The sequence below is a fragment of the Gobio gobio genome, assembly GCF_949357685.1.
Source record: "Gobio gobio genome assembly, chromosome: 10".
In the NCBI taxonomy this organism is placed as follows: Eukaryota; Metazoa; Chordata; class Actinopteri; order Cypriniformes; family Gobionidae; genus Gobio; species Gobio gobio.
The window spans coordinates 18,380,567-18,405,695 of NC_137116.1; positions in this window are offsets into that span (position 1 = coordinate 18,380,567).

Genomic DNA, 25,129 nt, shown 5'->3' on the forward strand with positions numbered 1-25,129 from the left:
ACCTATTAGACAAGGTTAACGGAGGCCGATCGGAATGAAACTCAATGGGCATGTTTGACTCATGGCCCTAGAGGTCTGTAAGAATTTTGAAAGAAATCGGCCACTAGTTGGCGCTAACGAGTTTTTTGGCTCTGTAATCACGTGGTGTTGCACACATCCACGAAATATGCATATCATTTGATAGATCTCTTCATATTGGACAACTTTGCCTCAACAACTATTGCTGTCAAACAAATCGTTCATTAAATATTTGCAATTATGTTAAAAACCTACTTTTGCGAACTAGTCCCTGGTTTTTTGCCCGATCGGAACCAAACCAGTCTAGAACAATTCTCTGGACTCTCTAGGTTAATAATTATCGAAAAAAAGTTGAACTTTTGCATTTACATGGCTATAACAGGGTCATTTAGAAGAGGGACGTAGCAAAATACACTCAATAGCCTATAAATCTTAAAGGAAAACTCAAAACGTCACGAATATTGTTATGTATATGTGACATAACATGCTGAAGAAGCATGCAAAGTTTCATGGAGATCGGACCATAGGTGGCGCTAAGACTGTTAAAAAGCTTTGAAAACCATGTATTCCCTATGGTGAATTGCCTGTATTGGCTGTAAATTGCATTTTCCATCTCTCTATTCAATGAATGTTCAGATCTACTTAAAAACAAGTCAGAACATGTATCCTATGCCTCTAAACAAGCATGAAAAATTTCAGACAGATCGGACAATATTTGCCTCTATAAAAGTTAAAAAAGGTTAAAATTACAGAGTTCATTTGATAATAATGGTATATTAAGCCAATAAGTGGTCGTTTGCTGCCCCCCGCTGTTCATTTTATTGTACTACACACAAAATAATATTATTCTGCAGTAAAACACATCGTGCAGCCCAAACCGTAAGGGCTAGAGACTTGAAACTTGGCCAATAGGTAGTACAAACATAGAGGAGAGGTTATCAAATTATGAGCCAGATTGGCCTATAGGTGGCGCTATAGCAATCAATTGCGCGAAACTGCTCATAACTCCTAAACCGTATATCGTACACTCAAGTGTCTTATATCATTGGAAAGGTGAGTCCATGAGGAAAAAAATGTGTATCTCCGATTTCATTTGCGCCATGATAGATTTTCCGCCATTTTGAATTTTGTTAAAAAACTACTTTTGCAAACTAGTCCTAGGTTTCTTGCTTGATCGGAACCAAACCAGTGCAGAAATGTTCTCTGGAGTCTGAATATCAATAATTATCAAAAAAAAGTTGAAATTTCTATTCACGGTCGCTAAGGGGCGGAAAACGACTGTTGTGGGAGGAGCCTATTTTACTAAAATGGCTATAACTCAAGTAAGAAATGAGATGTCTTCACCAAACTTGGTACACATGTGTATGGTCTGAGTCTTTGGTCACGATAAAAAAATCGCGACGATTGAACACTTGGTGGCGCTATAACACAAAAAAAACATGAAAATGGCTAAAACTACCCGACCGCTAGTCCGATTGACTTGAAAATTGGTATGCAGTGTCTTGGTCCAAGGTACCATGTATGTCTATGAGGACATTGGCCTATCTCAAAAAACATTGCCGCCACAGCCAATTAAATTATTTCAGTGTTTAAAATCTTGCTAAATAAAACTTAATGTATTTTGATGCTTGTGTGCTTAAAGGCCTTAAAGGCTTGAACCCCGCTAAATGCTGCTTGCAGCTTTAATTATTATTATTATTATTATTATTCAGACCTAAAACGCATCGTGCAGACCAAACTGTAAGGGCTAGAGACTTGAAACTTGGCCAATAGGTAGTACAAAAATCGAGGAGAGGTTATCAAATTATGACCCCGATTGGCCTATAGGTGGCGCTATAGCAATCAATTGCGCGAAACTGCTCATAACTCCTAAACCGTATGTCGTAGACTCAAGTGTCTTATATCATTGGAAAGCTGAATACCTGACATAAAAAACGTATATCTCCGATTCCATTTCCGGTATGCAAATTTTTCCGCCATTTTGAATTTTGTCAAAAAACTACTTTTGCGAACTTGTCCTAGGTTTTTTGTCCGATCAGAACCAAACCAGTGCCAAAATATTCTCTGGAGTCTGAATATTAATAATCATTGAAAAAAAAACATAATTTGGATTCACGGTTGTTAGGGGGCTTAAAATTGATGTTCAGGGCGGAGCCTATTTTACTAAAAAGGCTATAACTCTAGATCAAAATAAGATATCTTCACCAAATTTGGTACACATATGTATGGGCTCAGTCTTTGGTCACGATAAAACAATCGCGACGATTGGCCACTTGGTGGCGCTATAACATGAAAATAACATGAAAAAGGCTATGACCACCTGACCATTAGTCCAATTGACTTGAAAATTGGTATGCAGTGTCTTGGTCCAAGGTAGCATATATGTCTATGAGGAAATTGGCGTATCTCAAAAAACATGGCCGCCACAGCCAATTAAATTTGAGCACCTATTAGACAAGGTTAACAGAGGCCGATCGGAACGAAACTCAATAGGCATGTTTGACTCATGGTCTTAGAGGTCTGTAAGAATTTTGAAAGAAATCGGCCACTAGTTGGCGCTAACGAGTTTTGAGGCTCTGTAATCACGTGGTGTTGCACACATCCCCGAAATATGCATATCATTTGATAGATCTCCTCATACTGAACAACTTTGCCTCATGAACTATTGCTGTCAATCAAATTGTTCATTAAATATTTGTGATTATGTTTAAAACCTACTTTTGCGAACTAGTCCCTGGATTTTTGCCCGATCAGAATCAAACCAGTCTAGGACAATTCTCTGGACTCTCTAGATCAATAATTATTGAAAAAAAGTTGAACTTTTGCATTTGGATGGCTATAACAGGGTCATTTAGAAGAGGGGCGTAGCTAAATACACTCAAAAGCCTATAAATCCTACAGGAAAACTCAAAACTTCACGAAAATTGTTATGTATATGTGACATAACATGTTGAAGAAGCATGCAAAGTTTCATGGAGATCGGACCATAGGTGGCGCTATAACTGTTAAAAAGCTTTGAAAACCATGTATTCCCTATGGTGAATTGCCTGTAGTGACTGTAAATGGTATTTTCCATCTCTGTAATCAGGTGGGGTAAAAAACATCCACATAGTATGCAGAAATTATGATAGATCTCCTCATACTGAACAACTTTGCCTCAAGAACCAATACTGTCAATCAAATTGTTATTTATTTATTTATTCACAATTATGTTAAAAACGTGTTACCTAAAATTGCCACCAGATGGCAGCAGAAGACCACTCATTGGTTCATTCTGCTTACTAAGCATATTTAAACTTTATAAAATCATTATAATAAATGTTGCAAATGACATTTTGTCAATGTTTATCAATTAATTTGTTCATTTGATTAATGTTTTTACAATAATTATTAAATTACAATTAAAATAATACCTGAAAATATGTTTTAAAGGGGAAAACCTGGAATAAGCTGTTTGTTACCCATCATTTATTTCAAATATCTATATCTCCAACAAAATGTGCATGTGAGTTAAGCACGTTTGAAGACATTAACTTGGAAAATGTGCCCATTAAATGAAAAACAGACATTTAAAATGAAAATGAGCCAATGAGTGGTTCTCTGCTGCCACCTGCTGGGCTTAAATTGTCATTTTGTCATACTATTTACTTATCATGTTCTATAATTCCTATTTAGACATTATAAAGTCACTATTACAATATTTACAATCACATTTTGTCTAATTAATTTATTTCAAATATATTATGGCGTATTACCTAAAATTGCCACCAGATGGCAGCAGAAGACCACTCATTGGCTTATCCTCTAAACTAATATTGTTCAATCATATTTAAACTGTGATCGTGCAGACCAAAGCGTAAATGCTAGGGACTTGAAACTTTATCAGATGGTAGTACAAAAATCGAGGCTTATGTTGTCAGAGAATGAACCCGATTGGCCAATAGGTGGCGCTACAGCAATCAAAAGCGCGAAATGGCTCATAACTCCTAAACCGTATGTCGTAGACTCAAGTGTCTTATATCATTGGAAAGGTGAGTCCATGACGAACAAAACGTATATCTCCGATTTCATTTCCGCCATGATAGATTTTCCGCCATTTAGCATTTTGTCAAAAAACTACTTTTGCAAACTAGTCCTAGGTTTTTTGCCGGATCGGAACCAAACCAGTGTCAAAATGTTCTCTGGAGTCAGATTATCAATAATTATCAAAAAAACGTCGAAATTTATATTCACGGTTGCTAAGGGGTGGAAAACGAATGTTGTGGGTGGAGCCTATTTTACTAAAATGGCTATAACTCAAGAACAAAATAAGATATCTTCACCAAACTTGGTACACATGTTTATGGGCTCATTCCTCGGTCTCGATATAAAAATCGCGACGATTGAACACTTGGTGGCGCTATAACACGAAAAAAACAGGAAAAGGGCTATAACCACCCGACCGCTAGTCCGATTGACTTGGAAATTGGTATGCAGTGTCTTGGTCCAAGGTCCCATGTATGTCTATAAGGACATTGGCGTATCTCAAAAAACATGGCCGCCACAGCCAATTAAATTTGAGCACCTATTAGACAAGGTTAACAGAGGCCGATCAGAACGAAACTCAATGGGCATGTTTGACTCATGGCCCTAGAGGTCTATAAGAATTTTGAAAGAAATCAGCCACTAGTTGGCGCTAACGAGTTGTATGGCTCTGTAATCACGTGGTGTTGCACACATCCACAAAATATGCATATCATTTGATAGATCTCCTCATATTGAACAACTTTGCCTCTAGAACCATTGCTGTCAATCAAATTGTTCATTAAATATTTGCAATTATGTTAAAAACCTACTTTTGCAAACTAGTCCCTGGTTTTTTGCCCGATCGGACCCAAACCAGTCTAGGACAATTCTCTAGACTCTCTAGATCATTAATTATCAAAAAAAAGTTCAACTTTTGCATTTGAATGGCTATAGCAGGGTGATTTAGAAGAGGGACATAGCAAAACACACTCAATAGCCTATAAATCTTAAAGGAAAACTCAAAACTTCAGGAAAATTGGTGGGCATGTGTGACATTAGATCCTTAACAAGCATACAAAGCTTTATAGAGATCGGACCATAGGTGGCGCTATAACTGTTAAAAACCATATGTTTCCTATGGTAAATTGCCTATATTGCCTGTAATTTGAGTTTTCCATCTATTATTTCAGTGTTTAAAATCTTGCTAAATAAAACTTAATGTATTTTGATGCTTGTGTGCTTAAAGGCCTTAAAGGCTTGAACCCCGCTAAATGCTGCTTGCAGCTTTAATTATTATTATTATTATTATTATTATTCTGGCAGCTTTACAGCTCAGAGGTCATAATAGATCAGAATATTCGAGGGACCGGGGGCAACATGCTGGAGACGGGTTTATTGAGGATGATGTTGATTAAATAATTATAAAAGTGCAATATTCGAATGATCGGAGGCAACACGCCGGAGACGGGTTTATTGAGATGCCGTGTCGATGAGGCAGTTGCAGGGGGCGTCTAATCACGGTCTCTGCAGACACTTCGGGGTCCTGTGTTGGTCTTCTCTGGGCGCAGGTCCACCATCTGAACTGGATACGGCCCGGATCCAGCTGACTGCAGTAAACCTCGGGATAAACAGAGAGACTATCATTAGCGTAGATGCCATTCTTCTGATGATGTCACGAGTACATCAGGTGTTATGCGAAGTGTTCCCGGTTCCGGCTGACCTAGTTAATGCAGCCTAACAATCATTTCATTGAAAAAGTGTTTTATGTGTATGCCACAGTAAAGAGATGTGTTTTTAGTCTAGATTTAAACTGACAGAGTGTGTCTGCTTCCCGAACAATGTTAGGAAGACTGTTCCAGAGTTTCGGAGCTAAATAGGAAAAGGATCGACCGCCTGCAGTTGATTTGGATATTCTCGGTATTATCAACTGGCCAGAATTTTGAGACCGCAGTAGACGTGATGGAGTATAATATGTTAAGAGCTCGCTCAAGTATTGGGGAGCTAAACCATTTAGTGCCCTGTAAGTAATAAGCAAGATTTTAAAATGTATGCGATGTTTAATAGGCAGCCAGTGCAGTGTTGACAGAACTGGGCTAATATGGTCATACTTCCTGGTTCTAGTAAGAACTCGAGCTGCTGCGTTTTGGACCAGCTGGAGTTTATTTATTAAGCGAGCAGGGCAACCACCCAGTAGAGCATTACAATAATCTAGCCTTGAGGTCATGAACGCATGAACTAACTGTTCAGCATTTTGCATTGAGAGCATGTGCCGTAATTTAGATATATTTTTAAGATGGTAGAAAGCAGTTTTACAGATGCTAGAAACGTGGCTTTCAAACGAAAGATTGGTATCAAAGAGCACACCCAGGTTCCTCACTGACGACGAGGACTTGACAGAGCAGCCATCAAGGGTTAGACAGTATTCTAGGTTACTACTTGTGGAGCTTTTTTGTCCAATAATTAAAAATTCAGTTTTTTCTGAATTGAGTTGCAGGAAATTACCGGTCATCCAATGTTTTATATCAGCTATGCATTCCGTTAATCTTGTGAATTGGTAAGTTTCTTCAGGGCGTGAAGAAATATAGAGCTGAGTATCGTCAGCATAACAATGAAAACTAACGCCATGCTTCCTAATGATATCTCCCAGTGGTAGCATGTACAGGGTGAAGAGTAGCGGTCCTAGCACTGAGCCTTGTGGTACTCCATACTGAACTTGCGATCGGTGTGACATCTCTTCATTTACTGCTACAAACTGATAACGGTCGCATAGGTATGATTTAAACCATGATAATGCAATTCCACTAATACCTACATAATTTTCGAGTCTATTCAAAAGAATGTTGTGGTCGATAGTATCAAATGCAGCGCTAAGATTGAGTAACACTAATAGAGAGATACAGCCACGATCGGATGATAAGAGTAAATCATTTGTAACTCTGATGAGAGCAGTCTCAGTGCTATGATACGGTCTAAATCCTGACTGGAAATCCTCACAGATATCATTTCTTTCTAAAAAGGAACATAATTGTGAAGATACTGCCTTTTCAAGTATTTTTGACAGAAAGGGTAGATTTGAGATAGGTCTATAATTGACTAATTCTGTAGGATCAAGTTGCAGTTTTTTAATAAGTGGTTTAATAATAGCCAACTTAAAAGTTTTCGGTACATATCCTAATGACAAAGATGAATTAATGATATTAAGAAGAGGATATATGACCTCTGGTAGCATCTCTTTTAATAGCCTAGTCGGTATAGGGTCGAGCATACATGTTGTTGATTTTGATGATTTAACGAGTTTAGACAATTCTTCTTCTCCTATAGCAGTGCATGAGTGTAATTTTTCCTCAGTGACACTACAATGCTCTGTCTGATGTGATACTGTAGTAGACGGCTGCATAGTTAAAATTTGTTTCCTAATATTATCAATCTTACATGTGAAGAAGTTCATAAAGTCATTACTGCTGTGCTGTTTACAATCATCAGAAGTTGAAGCTTTATTTTTGGTTAATTTAGCCACTGTATCGAATAAATACCTTGGGTTGTGTTTGTTTTCTTCCAAGAGAGTTGAGAAATAAGCAGATCTAGCAGTTTTTACGGCCTTTCTGTATGTGATCATGTGCTCTTTCCACGAATTACGAAATACCTCAAATTTTGTTTTCTTCCAGCTGCGCTCCATTTTTCTGGCTGCTGTTTTAAGGGCCCGGGTGTGTGTGTGTGTGTGTGTGTGTGTGTGTGTGTGTGTGTGTGTGTGTGTGTGTGTGAGAGAGAGTGTGTGTGTGCTCGTTGTACCACGGCGTTGGACTATTTTCTTTAATCTTCTTTAAGCGCAGAGGAGCAACTGTGTCTAAAGTACTGGAAAAGAGAGAGTCAATAGTTTCTGTTGCAACATCGAGTTCTTCTATACTATCTGGGATGCTGAGGAGATGATACTGATGAGGAAGATTATTTAAAAAGCAATCTTTAGTAGCGGTAGTGATCGTCCTGCCATTTTTGAAGCGAGGGGGCGGCTTTGCAACCTTAGCTAAATTAATTATACATGATACTAAGTAATGATCTGAGATGTCATCGCTCTGCTGCAGAATTTCAACGGTAGCAACATTTATTCCATGTGACAATATTAGGTCTAAAGTATGATTATGGCGAAGAGTGGCTCCTGACACGTGTTGCGTAACTCCAATAGAGTTTAGTGTGTCTTTAAATGCTAATCCCAATACGACTTTTCCGTTGTCTACATTGATATTAAAATCACCAACAATTAGTACTTTATCTACAGCCAGTACTAACTCTGACAGAAAATCAGCAAATTCTTTGATAAAGTCTGTATTATGCCCTGGTGGCAGTAGCTAGCACAAATGTTGAACGGGTTTTATCATGTACACTACATAGCGTTACATAAAGCACCAAAACTTCGAAGGAATTATATTTGAAACTAGACTTCTGAGTAATACTGAAGATATTATTATAAATTACAGCAACTCCTCCCCCTTTACCTTTCAGACGCGGCTCATGTTTATAACAATAATCTTGGGGGGTGGACTCATTTAAGGTAATGTAGTCGTCAGGTTTTAGCCAGGTTTCTGTCAAACAGAGCACATCTAGATTATTATCTGTAATAATATCATTAACAATAAGCGCTTTTGGGGAAAGGGATCTAATATTCAGCAACCCAAGCTTTATCAATTGTTCATCTGTATTATATCTTTTGTTTATTTGTTGGACATCAATTCAATTTTTACTGTTGAATAGTTTTAATGTTTTTTTGTATTTACTAATTCGGGGAACAGACACAGTCTCTATATGATAATATCTAGGTGAAAGTCTCCATGTGTTGGGATTTATCTGACTCTGGTAACGTGAGACAGCTAGCAGACGGTCGGTTTAGCCAGTTTGTCTGCTTCCTGACCTGGGCCCTAGTGAGTCAAGGTAAAAGCAGAGATGTGTGTGATGTACGCAGGAGATTCATTTCACTATACAGTGGATGACTGTTTATGTTCTATTTCAGCAGCGAAAATGGTTTTTAAAAAAAACACAGCAGAGCCACAGCGCATCTGATATGACTGGCATAACACAGGCGAATTAATTTAGGGACCGTCTCTAAAGTTACATACAACATTGGTAACGTTATACACGTTTCAAACTTCACTAGCATTTGAAGAGAATGACAGTCATAAAACGGACTGTAAAGTGTTCATCTAGGTGTCAGGTTTGATGCACACATTTTGATATTTAATAAAATAAACTGTCAAATTATATGGAAATATGGATATGCATTATTTCTCTAGGATACTGTTTGGGCTCTTACACAAAATATGCTAGATTTAAATGCATCATTGCTGAACACTGATGAGAATATTGCTTGAGAATATATTTACAGAGATAATATTAGAGATTATATAACGACAAATTATTATTATTTATGCGTTGCTATTGACGACGGTTATTATAAGGAAGGAAATCCCACTGAATAGAATCTAGCTTAAAAAAGTGCATAGAGCTGCTTAAGTTATTTGTTGTTTGTTGATTTTCAAATATAAAACTTGTTGAAATGTTTTAAGTGTGTGCATCTGTTCTTTTTGAACACTTTCATCTCATTTGAACAAAACCGTGATAATATTGATAACCATGATAATTTGGGTCACTATAATCGTGATGTTAAATTTCCATACCGTTTCATCCCTAATCCTTTAGGAGCAAAGATGGGCCAAGGATCGCCGGTTTGCCAACAAATACGTGAGAAAATTATTGAAATGTTTAAAAACAATGTTCCTCAAAGAAAGATAGGAAGAGATTTGGATATTTCACATTCAACAGTGCATAACATAATTAGAAGATTCAAGGAATCTGGAGGAATTTCAGTGCGTAAAAGACAAGGGCGCAAGCCTAAGCTGAACAACCGTGATCTCCGTTCCCTCAGGCGGCACTGCATCAAGAATCATCATTCATCTATAAGCGATATCACCACATGGGCTCAGGACTACTTTGGCAAACCTTTGTCAAGTACCACAATACGTAGTTACATCCACAAATGCCAGTTAAAACTATACTGTGCCAAAAGGAAGCCCTATGTTAACAGTGTCCAGAAGCGCCGTCGACTTCTCTGGGCTCGGAGGCATCTGGGATGGACCATCACACAGTGGAAACGTGTACTGTGGTCAGATGAAGCAGTATTTCAGGTATTTTTTGGGAGGAATGGACGCCGTGTGCTCCGGACCAAAGAAGAAAAGGATCATCCAGACTGTTACCAGCAACAAGTCCAAAAGCCAGGGTCTGTCATGGTATGGGGTTGTGTCAGTGCCCTTGGCAAAGGTAACTTGCACTTCTGTGAAGGCACCATTGATGCTGAAAAGTACATAGAGATTTTGGAGCATAATATGCTGCCTTCAAGAAGACATCTTTTCCAGGGACGTCCATGCGTATATCAACAAGACAATGCAAAACCACATTCTGCACACATTACAAAGTCCTGGCTGCGGAGGAAGAGGGTACGGGTACTTGACTGGCCTGCCTGCAGTCCCGACCTGTCTCCAATAGAGAATGTGTGGCGCATTTTGAAGCGCAAAATGCGACAACGAAGACCCCGTACTGTTGCCCACCTTAAGACTTGTTTGCAGGAAGAATGGGACAAAATTACACCTGAAACACTTCATCACTCTGTGTTTCTTCAGTCCCTAAATGTCTTTTAAGTGTAGTGAAAAGGAATGGCAACATTACAAAGTGGTAAATGCTTTACTGTCCCAACTTTTTTTGAAATGTGTTGCAGGTCTGAATGACAGGAAAGGATGCATATTTACAAATTACATGAAGTTGACCAGACAAAACATGAAATATTTTGTGTTCATATTGTCTGCAATGAAATACAAGTCAAAGTAAATTTAGAAATCACTTCTTTTTTTTTATTTGCGTTTTCCATACTGTCCCAACTTTTTCTGATTTGGGGTTGTAGCACATGGAGAAGTACCAATAGTTTGGAAGAAAAAAACAAAAAACAAAAAAAGATTAGATCAATTCTTTCGAACTCTTTGCCAGATATACAAAAATAAACACTGAAACCTTTGGCAAACTTTCAACATGGAAACTATCAAACCTAAATGTATTTGGCATTATAATGTTATAATCATTATTAAGTATACAGAATATTGAGTACCAACAGCACTGTCAAAACAGCACTCAATCCAAATCACACGTCATCACTCTCCACTACCATTTTCTTTAATTAATTTTATAAGATGGACACTAACCAGGAGAGGAAGCTTTTTTCCTCCGTTTCCCCCCATCACTGTCCCCCTTCCACCAGGTCACTTTGGACCGACCTGTGACTTCAGGCTTCAGGTTTGACTCTGTGTTACGTTTCTTTATGGACATAGCATGTAATGAAACGTAGATGGGTGAAACATAGGTATTAACTAACTGAAGTTAATTTTTTACACATTTCTGTATAACAAGAGTGAAACTTGCCTGTATCCCTTCAACAAATGCATCCCCGAGCAGAAGAACAGCTTCTAATTTGTTCTTATGTCCACTTGACATTGTACTAAACAAAAAATAAATAAGGTGTCAGTTAGATCCGAGAGGGTAAAGGGTGATTAAAATTAGGGATGCACCGATATGAACATTTTGGCCGATACCGATAACCGATAATTCTTAATATTTGAAAGCCGATAACCGATATATTGGCCGATAAATCTAAATACAAATTTTAATAAACTCTGAGAGCCTGATTACAAAAACAAAAGGCTCACCATTAAAAGCCATGTCCCAAACACTTCAACATAAATCAAACCTATACACTACAGTAGCCTATTTGAACCAGTGTGAGATTCCTTACCTTTTCAAATTAATTTTACACTCCTATGGCCAAAATTTTTTTTTTAACACTTTACAATAAAGTTAATTTTTGTTAGTATTAGTTAACCAACAATGAATTAACAATACTTCAACAGGATTTATTAATTTTAGTTCATGTTAATCTCAACATATTCAGACCCAAAGTTGTGTCTTTTAACATTAGGTATGAACTGTGAATGGACTGTTACAAAACACAAACATTTTATTACTAAAAGAAACAAAGGTTATTGCTCTCTGTTTGTTCATGATAGTTAATGCATTAATAAAATGAGACCTTATTTGTAAAATGTTACCAAAAATTATATTGTCTAAAAAATAAAAATAATATAGGCCTACCTAAATAATGCAAACAAGTAATTGAACAGCATTACTTAGGCTGCATAATAAAGAATCAGAATGCAAGTGCATGAAATAACCTCCGCACAGACGATAAAGAAATGGTTTTAATCAAACCATATTGTTGATGGAAATGATACGAGAACAATAAAAGTGCTAATTATAAAAAATAATGCTTCTGTGTTTTTGAAAAAAAAAATATGTTTAATATTACAGTAATAGTAAACATCTGTAATATTAGTCTAGTCTATTAGGAATAATGTTGCTGTTTGAGAGCGCGCTGAAGCTGGAGAGAATGAACGAACAACCATAAACTGAAGCGCTTAGAAGTTTAATTAACAACTAAACGCATCATATATGAGAACAATCAGATATTTATACAAAATAAATATAATATTACAACTTATATTAGCACAAAATCACGCATAGGTGAAGGGTTATAACTCCTGTGGATGCTCTTCCCCTGTTTGAGAGCGTGCTGAAACTTAAGATGATCACCGGTACAGTGAAGCACTGCGGGTTATTGACTTAACGAAACACATCCTATATGACTTTAATCAGATGTTTATACTACAAAAACGTAATATTACGACTTACATATGCTTAAAATGACGCGAATGCACAAGCGAACTTGACTGTGCTGGTCAGAATGCGTTGTTGACGCTTCCCACAACAGCGCGCTGAAAAACAACTAAACCCAGAGAATTCACTACGTTTTATAACAGAAATATTCTCATTGCTGTGTTATGTATAGGACAGTCCCAGTAGTTATTAATGCTGTGCATTTCTGTTTGAAATGCGCGCGCCGGTACAATGAAGTGCTTTACTGCATCGTTAATTAACTCAACCAAACGCATCCTATATGGGATTATATTCACAAAATAATAAATATAATATTGCAACTTACAATGGCACAAAAGGCTGTGAATGCACAAGCAAACTTGACTGTGCTCGTCATGAAGGTGTAACTCCGTGGGCGCGCGCTGAAGCTAAAGACCGGTACAATGAAGTGCTTTACTGCATCGTTTATTAACTCAACCAAACGCATCCTATATGATATTACATACACAGAATAATAATAAATATAATATTACAACTTACAATGGCACAAAAGGCTGTGAATGCACAAGCGAACTTGACTGTGCTCGTCATGAAGGTGTAACTCCGTGGGCGCGCTCTTCCCTCAACAAACGCGCTGAAACACAACGCTCTTTTACAGCCTATTCTATTCTCATTATCATTTTATGTAGATTATAGAAGACTTGCGCTGCACATGTTGCACATAACTGTATTTTCCTTTTCGAAGTGATTCCAAACATATTTAGAGCAATTCAAACCCATCATGGTGGACAGCGCGTCCGTCTCAGCTGAAGGAAATAATACATTATCTATCGGCTTGACTATATCGGTCAAATTTTCTTATTGGACCGATAACGATAACATCAAAAATAATCATTTATCGGCCGATAACGATATGTTGCCGATATATCGTGCATCCCTAATTAAAATTTTAAATGTTCTGGTAGAGGATAGTGGTGTCTGAATATTTGCCATGAAGGGGGCAGGAAAATGCAGATTTTAAACTTCTGGTTGTAACAATAATAATATTTTTGTATTATTTCAAGTCAAAAATAATAGTGATGTAGGCCTACAAACACTGAAATAATTAAAATAATACCGTTAACACCATGATCTCATTACAGAAGAATACTCTTGCCCTTACTTACCTGTTTGAAGATGTTCGCGCATCAGGTGAACTGGGCGAACTGAGCCTCGCTGGTGACGTCATTGTCGTTAAAGATGATGCGTGGTATTTGGACGCATCTGCTCTCCACTGAAGTTAATGGGAAAGATTGGCGTATCATATGCACGCAAAATTGGACTTTGGCGTATGGATTACACCAGGGGCGGAGCCAGACGATGTAAACATTCGGGGCTTAGCCCAAACCTAGGGGAGTCCGGGGGCATACACCCCCGGGGAGATTTTTTTCCCATTTACATCAGCTAAACGCACTATTTTTCAGGCTGTTTGAGATAATAGAATGCCTAAAAATCTATATACTATCTGGGAAAATGATAAGCTACTCAGTAAAAAAAAAAATCACCCAGTAGAGCCTAAACCTGTTTTGTATTTAACTGTTCTCCAGCTGTAGTGAATCCAAAACACCAAAAATGTTAAGGATGACTCATTTTCACCCCTGGCAAATAAAAAAAGGCAACCATTATCTGACTATTTTTAAGTTAGCCTGCATAGGTAAAATTGGAATTTGGTGTAAACATCATTACTAATCTTTAGAGTTCAGTTTGGTTTACTTTGTGCTTAGCTGACAAATTTGCTACATCAGAATCCATGCCATAATCATCTAGGCTGCTCTACTAGCAAATGCTGCAGTGCCAAGTAAATGTGCTCTTCAATACTCTGAATCGAATATCAGGCCAACAGAAGAACATTTACTAAAATTATTATATTTCTTTGGGAAATAGCCCAGTATGATAAACAACATAACCATATATTATTATGTTACAGTACTTTATTCGTTTGACTACTGGTCACTTTTCTCCTGCTTCTTCTTCTCTTACTCATGCTCCACTCATCTCTGGAAATTTCATCCACTGAAAGAAGAAAGTATAAACCAAAGAAAGTATAAGTGTTTCTGATCACAAACTTAAGATGCAAAAAAAGATTAAATGCAAATCTTATTCTCTTACATTTACTTCTGGCATCTGTGCTCCCCTTTACTCATCTGCTCTTCACTCCTTACTACTAAAGGCATTTTCATCTCTTGTTCCTCTTCCAATTCACCTGCTTTCATATTTCATTTCTTTTCATCTCTATTTTCTTTGCTTTTTACCCTCATTCATCCCTTTCTTCTCCACTCCTCAAATCCAGACTTCCACTTGTCCTCCTCTTCTCTCCTATTCTCCACTCCTCATCACACATTTTTCTCCTCTCTCCTTCTCTTAACTTCTGCTTTTCATTTCTTTCACACTCTCCTCATCATCTCTCCTCCTCTTGTCCTCCAGCTTCTCCTGCTCCACAGGTGTATTCGTGTCCTTGCCTCTTCACTCACTTATTTTCCTCCTTGCTCATTTTTAGACTTATCTCCTTTCTCCGAATTTAATAACTATATACATGTAAAAGCTATTAACCATACAGAAATTATGTATATATAACCGATTTAGTAACTAGCATATTAAGCATCTCCATTCTTTTGCTCCTTTTTCACTCTCCATTCTTTTCCTCCTACACTATTTCTCCTATTTCTTCTTTTGCATTCCTTTCTTTCTCTCGCAAACCCTCTAAATCTTTGCTCTCCTGTTGTTGTCTTGATCAAGCATTTTTTGTTGTCTTCTCTTTCTGTGGCGGCAACATAAGGCTGTATCGACGTGGGTTTAATTGAGCGAATCTGTCAATAACGTTGTCAGGGTTGATGTCATTCAAATTGTCCTTTTCAATGGACATGATGGCCAAGTCGTTGAGCCTGTCTTGACCCATGGTGTTCCTTAACCATGTATGAAGATGGCGCAAGGCACTGAAAGAGCGTTCACAGCTGCAGCTGCTTACTGGAATCGTCAGGGCAACTTGGAAGAGAGCCTTCAGGGTGGGAAACATGTCTTCATCAAGCAGCTGGAACACAGTGGAGGTGTCAGGGACTGTCTCTTTCTCCATCCTTCTATTGATGAAACTTTTAGCCACTAAGAGTTCTTCTGGCTTCAACTGGATTTGGGTTTGCTTTCTCAAACTACAAAGTGCTGTGTTAACCACTGTTGAACTGTGAAAAGGAAGGAACACACAGGTCTGACCTTTACTGCCATAGCTAGGCTACAAGTTTTTCATTCATTGAAAAAAACGATTGTGTATATATTTATTTTATACATTTAGAAATTCTTAATTTTATATTTAGAAAATGAAATAGAGACAATAGTCCATCCATCCATCCATCTTCTTCCGCTTATCCGGGGCCGGGTCGCGGGGGCAGCAGTCTAAGCAGAGATGCCCAGACTTCCCTCTCCCTGGACACTTCCTCTAGCTCTTCCGGGGGGACACCGAGGCGTTCCAAGGCCAGCCGGGAGACATAATCCCTCCAGCGTGTCCTCGGTCTTCCCCGGGGCCTCCTCCCGGTTGGACATGCCCAAAACACCTTCCCGGGAAGGCGTTCAGGAGGCATCCGGAACAGATGCCCGAGCCACCTCAGCTGTCCCCTCTCGATGTGGAGGAGCAGCGGCTCTACTCCGAGTTCCTCCCGAGTGACTGAGCTTCTCACCCTATCTCTAAGGGAGCGCCCAGCCACCCTGCGGAGAAAGCTCATTTCGGCCGCCTGTATCCGGGATCTTGTCCTTTCGGTCATGACCCAAAGCTCATGACCATAGGTGAGAGTAGGAACGTAGATTGACCGGTAAATAGAGAGCTTCGCCTTACGGCTTAGCTCTTTCTTCACCACGACAGACCGGTACATCGACCGCATTACTGCAGAAGCTGCACCGATCCGTCTGTCAATCTCCCGTTCCATCCTCCCCTCACTCGTGAACAAGAGCCCTAGATACTTAAACTCCTCCACTTGGGGCAGGAACTCTCCACCAACCTGGAGTGGGCAAGCCACCCTTTTCCGACTGAGGACCATGGCCTCGGATTTGGAGGTGCTGATCCTCATCCCAGCCGCTTCACACTCGGCTGCAAACCGTCCCAATGCATGCTGAAGGTCCTGGTTAGAAGGGGCCAACACGACAACGTCATCTGCAAAGAGCAGAGACGAAACCGTGTGGTCCCCAAACCTGACACCCTCCGGCCCTTGGCTGCGCCTAGAAATTCTGTCCATAAAAATTATGAACAGAACCGGCGACAAAGGGCAGCCCTGCCGGAGTCCAACATGCACCGGGAACAAGTCTGACTTACTGCCGGCAATGCGGACCAAACTCCTGCTTCGGTCATACAGGGACCGGACAGCCCTCAGCAAAGGACCCCGGACCCCATACTCCCAGAGCACCCTCCACAGGACGCCGCGAGGGACACAGTCGAATGCCTTCTCCAAATCCACAAAACAAATGTGGACTGGTTGGGCAAACTCCCATGAACCCTCCAGCACCCTGTAGAGGGTATAGAGCTGGTCCAGTGTTCCGCGACCAGGACGAAAACCACACTGTTCCTCCTGAATCCGAGGTTCCACTATCGGCCGGATTCTCCTCTCCAGTACCCTGGCATAGACTTTCCCGGGGAGGCTGAGAAGTGTGATCCCCCTATAGTTGGAACACACCCTCCGGTCCCCCTTCTTAAAAAGAGGGACCACCACCCCGGTCTGCCATCCCAGAGGCACTGTCCCCGACCGCCACGCGATGCTGCAGAGGCGTGTCAGCCAAGACAGCCCCACAACATCCAGAGACTTGAGGTACTCAGGGCGGATCTCATCCACCCCCGGTGCCTTGCCACCGAGGAGTTTCTTGACCACCTCGGTGACTTCAGCCCGGGTGATGGACGAGTCCTCCTCTGAGCCCCCAGCCTCTGCTTCCTCAATGGAAGACGTGACGGCGGGATTGAGGAGATCCTCGAAGTATTCCTTCCACCGTCCGACAACATCCCCAGTCGAGGTCAACAGCCGCCCATCGCCACTGTAAACAGCGTTGGTAGGGCACTGCTTCCCCCTCCTGAGGCGCCGGACGGTTTGCCAGAATCTCTTCGAGGCCAGCCGATAGTCTTTTTCCATGGCCTCACCAAACTCCTCCCAGGCCCGAGTTTTTGCCTCCACGACCACCCGGGCTGCAGTCCGTTTAGCCTGTCGGTACCTGTCAGCTGCCTCCGGAGTCCCACAAGCCAGCCAGGCCCGATAGGACTCCTTCTTCAGCTTGACGGCATCCCTTACTTCCGGTGTCCACCACCGGGTTCGGGGATTGCCGCCTCGACAGGCACCGGAGACCTTGCGTCCACAGCTCCGAGCAGCCGCTTTGACAATGGAGGTGGAGAACATGGTCCACTCGGACTCAATATCTCCAGCCTCCCTCGGGATCCGGTCGAAGCTCTGCCGGAGGCAGGAGTTGAAGATCTCTCTGACAGGAGACTCAGCCAAACGTTCCCAGCAGACCCTCACAGTACGCTTGGGTCTACCGGGTCTGTCCAGCTTCCTCCCCCGCCATCGGATCCAACTCACCACCAGGTGGTGATCAGTTGACAGCTCCGCCCCTCTCTTCACCCGAGTGTCCAAGACATACGGCCGCAGATCAGATGAAACGACCACAAAGTCGATCATTGACCTACGACCTAGGGTGTCCTGGTGCCATGTGCACTGATGGACACCCTTATGCTTGAACATGGTGTTCGTTATGGACAAACTGTAACTAGCACAGAAGTCCAATAACTGAACACCACTCGGGTTCAGATCAGGGGGGCCGTTCCTCCCAATCACGCCCCTCCAGGTTTCACTGTCATTGCCCACGTGGGCGTTGAAGTCCCCCAGTAGAACGACGGAGTCCCCAGTCGGAGCACTCTCCAGCACCCCTGCCAGAGACTCCAAGAAGGTCGGGTACTCTGCACTGCCGTTCGGCCCGTAGGCACACACAACAGTGAGAGACCTATCCCCGAGCCGAAGCCGCAGGGAAACGACCCTCTCGTTCACCGGGGTAAACTCCAACACATGGCAGCAGAGCTGGGGGGCTATAAGCAAACCCACACCAGCCCGCCGCCTCTCACCATGGGCAACTCCAGAGTGGTAAAGAGTCCATCCCCTCTCGAGGGGTGTGGTTCCAGAGCCCAAGCCATACGTGGAGGTGATTCCGACTATCTCTAGTCGGAACCTCTCAACCTCACGCACAAGCTCAGGCTCTTTCCCCGCCAGCGAGGTGACATTCCATGTCCCAAGAGCCAGTTTCCGTGTCCAGGGATCGGGTCGTCTAGGCCCCCGCCTTCGACTGCTGCCCGATTCGCTTTGCACCGGCCCCTTACGGTCCCTCCCGTGAGTGGTGGGCCCACGGGAAGGTGTCCCCACGTCGCTCCTTCGGGCTGAGCCCGGCCGGACCCCGTGGGGGAAGTCCCGGCCACCAGGCGCTCGCATACGAGCCCCAACCCCAGGCCTGGCTCCAGGGTGGGGCCCCGGCTGCACCATACCGGGCGACGTCACGGCCCTCCTTCTTTTTGTCATCATAAGGGTTTTTGAACTGCTCTTAGTCTGACCCGTCACCTAGGACCTGTTTGCCTTGGGAGACCCTACCAGGGGCATATAGCCCCGGACAACATAGCTCCTAGGGTCATTCGGGTACTCAAACCCCTCCACCACGTTAAGGTGGCAGTCCATGGAGGAAACATAAATATTTTTCCATACTCTGATTTATTTTTTCCATACTTTTCCAGACCTGGAAATTACTCAAATCAAATTCCATACTTTTCCAAACCCAGTAGGAACCCTGTGTTTAATTCAATTAACATTCAGAGCCTCTAAAAACAATCCAAGAAATCTGTTATTTGAACAAGTTTTATTTGAAAAGTCTTCACAAGACATCAGAACTAACCCACCCTAACCCTCCATCAAAACATGAACGCTGAAGACATTCACAACAAGTGTAACTACTCATCTTCCATATTGGAAAACTAGAAAATAAATGTTTAATTCAATTAACATTCAGAGCCTCTAAAAACAATCAAAGAAATCTGTTATTTTAACAAGTTTTATTTGAGAAGTCTTCACAAGACATTAGCACTAACCCGCCCTAACCCTCCATCTTGTCATTCAGGCAGTTTACAGGTAGAACAAGAAGTCATGTGTAACTACTAAAGAGCAGCTCTCTCTAGAGAAAGCCAGAGAATCCAAAGAGCGCGAGCTACAGTTGAAATCCTCTTTTATCCGTCAGTTTACAGGCAGTTTATAGGTAGAACAAGAAGTCATGTGTAACTACTCATCTTCCATATTGGAAAACTAGAAAATAAATGTTTAATTCAATTAACATTCAGAGCCTCTAAAAACAATCAAAGAAATCTGTTATTTGAACAAGTTTTATTTGAAATGTCTTAGACATTAGCACTTACCCGCCCTAACCCTCCATCTTGTCATTCAGGCAGTTTACAGGTAGAACAAGAAGTCATCCAGGTTCATGTTGGGCTCCTTGTGAATGCTCTGACCAACCAGGAAGGCCAGTTTGTGGGCATACTGACATGGTGCAGGCACTCGGATAATCCCCTTAAAGACGAAAGAGAGCCATGAAGAATACACGAGACGGCACATAGTATTGTAGAGCTGTTAGCAGTAGAAGGATACTGATCTGCATGGTTGTTACCTGCCAGTTGCAGTACATGTGGCAGAGTTTGTAGGTGAGTCTCTGCATTAGGGATGGGCGATATCTTATCGTTTGTGATATACCGGTAAAAATTCTCCCCACGATAAGAATTTGTCTTCCCGCGATAATAACGATAAAGCCTAGTTGATGGCGCGACCCATCCGTACAGTGCCACCGCTGGCCGTCTCTTGATGCCTTAAGCGTTATTACTTTATGATGGCCGCAGTGGCTGCATTCGTCAATTTGTATAGCTGAACGGGGGTTGGAGAGGGAATTTCTTGTGGTGCCCCAAGCGCCGCGCAATAGGAGCGGCGGCACTGAATCCGCATCTCATGTGCAGTGCGAAAACAACTATGGCAGAAGCTGCGGAAGAGTTCATAGCTAAACGAGGGGCTACCTGAGGGCAATCTGAACCATACAGATGTATTTTCACTCGCTGAGCACTTGGACTGAGTGCTTAAGAGATTCGCTCTCTCAATCGATCGGTAAAGCACACTATTTTAGTTCAACTCAATGAATGCGCAGTGTATTTGACGCACAGTAAACACTAGTGTGAGGCTGAGAGCGCTCAGTGTTTCACACACACTCAAAGAGAGAGCGAGAGAGTCTTACACCACACAGAATTGACGTGCTACATGTAAACAATATCCTTTGTTGTATTTTCCTGCAAAATAATGGCGTTTATTTGGAATTATTCAGCCTTTCATGAACAGGAAGAAACGAATGCACAAACGGGAATCTCATCGGCTGGCGTGCACCTATTACTGTGCCTGTTTTCATTTTAGCAAATCAGTTTGAATGAGCGCTGACAACGTGATTAATATTCATGAACCCAGAAGCTCATTATTCCTTAGTCCAGTTTATTTTTATTAGTAGAGGAATTCGTGGTATTATCTTATCAACTCAAATTACTGAAGTTCTATCATTTAATCATTATTTTCAACTTTTTTGTAAACTGAAGACATTTTTGGGATAATTACTTTTGCTGTCTCTGCTATTTTTACCACTGTTTACACCATGAGTGTATGAATAAATACAGAATCGGTTTACATGTAAAACTTGTCATGGATTTGAATTATTATTGTTTGTATTGTGTGATGTTTTTCAGCACAGTTGCACTACTTAAACATTACCTGCACTTTTACAGAAGACAATTATATCTGCAACTTTTCCATTTCTGAAAAGGCTGGTGTGGAATTTTACATTTTATATATATATATATATATTTATATATATATATGTATATATATATATATATATATATATATATATATATATATATATATATATATATATATATATATATATATATATATATATATATATATATATATATATATATATATATATATATATATACATATACTAGAAAATATCGGGATACATTTTTAAGTCCATATCGCCCATCCCTAAACTGAACAAAATTATTTGAAGGTTGACATTTTTTGTATTAAAAACACTTTTCTTTTATTGGTCGGATGAAATATGCAAATATTTTGAGATAAGAATTTTGGGTTTTCATGAGCTGTATGCTAAAATCATCAGTATTAAAACAATAAAAGACCTGAAATATTTCAGTTGGTTTGCAATGAATCTAAAATATATGAAAGTTTAATTTTTATCATTACATTATGGAAAATAATGAACTTTTATCACAATATGCTACTTTTTTGAGAAGGACCTGTACAATAGCAAAGAACAAACATTAAGAATGAAAAATTTTCACACTTAGTTGTAAATTGAGAACTGTTTAGTTTCTTTAGAACATTTTGACAAAAAATTTCTTTAAAAGCAAAAAAAAGTTTACTTTGGTTAGAGCCACAAAAAAATCTTTAAAACATAGGCTAATGCAGAAGAAAAACAACTTTAGCGCTCGCTGAGAAGCCAAATTCAGTGTGTGCGCATAACATCTCACATGAGAAAACTTGCCGAGCTGCAACAGTCATGTTAGAGACATTTAACGAATCACTCGCCAAAACGAAGTCTTTGTTCAGAATTTTCCATTAGTTTGAAACATTGTGCAGTAGTTCAGCAATATTCGATAAGTCATTCCAAAAATTATGCCACGGATGTTGGTAGGTTTATTTGCCGGCCACCGCATCGGAGTGTTATTAAGCATTAATGGCCTACTTGAGCACCACTTCATTATTTTGACTCGTTTGTTGGAAATATTAACTTAATTTTGAAGTGCTTTTTAAATTAAAAACTTTGCATTTAATAGGCAAAATATATTTTTGAAATGGAGAGGCAGCCGCAACGAGTGCAAACACAGAGCGGCCAGAGAAACGGAGGAGCGACTGCTGTAAGGCGATGGAGCAAAACTGCAGAAAAACTGCATAAAACGTGTGGTTGTTGAACCCTCTCACCGGGAAAAGTGTCCCCACAGGTCCGACGCCCCTGAGCAGGTCGTAGTTTGTCCATTTTATCTTAAACGAAGCCAATTCACCAGGGCCAATCACCGATCACAGAATGGCAGGGGAATGGGAATCTTTTATCTATAATCTTGCAGAGTTTGCACCATTTGTAGAAATGAAACTAACTCTAAATGAACTGTATTGAGAGAAAAAAAACTGTAGAAATAGGCTAGAGTCAAGATCTTTAAGAACCACCAAGTGTTTATTTTAGAAAATGAGATCTTTCCCAAATAAATGTATATAATAAATGTATATAATTATCTCACCTAAATATTTGATCGTGCAGTGCATTTTTGTTTTTAAAGACAAATTTTCAGGTAGGTCTAACATTAGTATTGAGGTAAGAAATACTAAAGACATTTAATAAGAAATCAAATGTAAATTAATATTGGTCTTCCCTGAATAAATTAAATTAGATTAATCCTTACACTTAAGGTTGCAAAAGTTTCACATGACTTTGGGAATGTGTTGCATTATTAAAAAGACACCTTTCAACAATTCAATTGAAATTGTAACATTTGATGTACTTTTTGAACTATTAAAATAAATAATATAACATATATTCAAATCAAAGTATAAAAGTATTCAAGTAAAAATGACAACCACGAATAAATAAGATCAACAATATGGTTCGGCTAGATATGCTTTTCAGGTTTTTCAGGTACGTCTAACATTAGTTTTCAGGTACAGAAATGTATCAAATGTAAAATAACATTGCATATTTGAGTGCATAAATTAAAGATTAATCCTATTAAACTTACAAAAGCATTTCAATCAAGAGCAGTGAGTGATGCCCTTGTCTTTTGTTGTTTGACATTAAACAGACAGCAGTAAAGGCTACTGCCCCTTTAAAACCTAATGCTCGGATATGCGTCGTCTTTATCGGCTGTATAAAGTTTATTTAAGGCATATACAGACTATGTCTGCTAGAATACTCATCAAGATGGACATGTTGACATACTTTTTGTCTGAATTTGCCTGTTCAAGAGCAAGACTTGAAAGAGAACTCAATACTTGCGCGCTGTGAGACGTGTGCGCGCTTTCGGATGAGCGCACAGAGACACATTTTCTCACAGCGCGCGCGACTTCTCATTCGCGTCTTATGGCACTTCACCCGGGTGATGACAGCGAAAATGGCTGGTCATATTCGAACACAGGGGCGGTTCTAGACCCTTTTTAGGGCTTCAGTATGGGATGATTTTTGACTCAAAATGATTAATGAATGCACGCACAATTATCCATGTACTAGATAAATGTTATGAATGTATCTTACTAGCCACAAACAAATGCCATTCGATTTGAATCTGTGGAATTCGGGTTTGAATGATTGTGCAGCGATTTGTACATGTTTGCGAATAAAAATGTTCTGTTCTGCATTCATAAATCATAAACTGCTCATTCAAAAAGTAATCTGTGCATTTGTGAATCAGGTGACACGCGTGCATTTGTTGACGTCTTGTTCGAGTGGATCGCATTCGGTTCATTTGGATTTTGAGACTTCCTTTTCGCAGTTTACAGCATTTCAAGACCCGCACACACACAAACAACCAACTAACAAGCCCAGTGCTATTCATTAATGTGTAAACGATTTTAAAAATTTGCAAATGTGCATACTACTCTGAAACAAATGCTTTTCAACTGGTGTCTGTAGAATTAAGATTTTCATTAACGTGAAGCATTTTGTACCAATAAAGTCATTTTTGTGAGTATATATATGTGCTATTTTGTAGTAAAGTGTCATGATTTCCACGTGCAAAAAGTAATCCGTGCATTTGTGGATCAGGTGACGCGCATGCATTCATTGACTTGTTTGTGAGTCGATCCTATTTGATTCATTTGGATTTTGAGACTTTCATTTCGCCAGTTTGGCCTTGCACGATCCACACACAGAGAGATGTGCAAGAAAACCTGCTGCCACTAGATGGCAGTATCTGCCAAAACAGACACCGTGAGCGTTATTCTGCCTATAAGACGCTTTGTGTCCTCGTTATAAAGACGAGGAAAACGCTTAACAGTAGGCTAGCATTAAAAAGGTATTAATAACGCATACTTTGTATAAGCAAGCAGATTAAATCAGGTTATGAACACAACATTGTTCATAACAACATTTTTCTCCCATAGAAAACCATTATAAAATGCTTAATTTGCAATATAGCTGTGACAGAGGAGGCGTGGTTTAGCGAGGTCTACACGGAGAGAGAGCCGGAGTGGCGATGAGTAAGTAGGTCAAGTTCAAATGATGAACACCTGTGTTT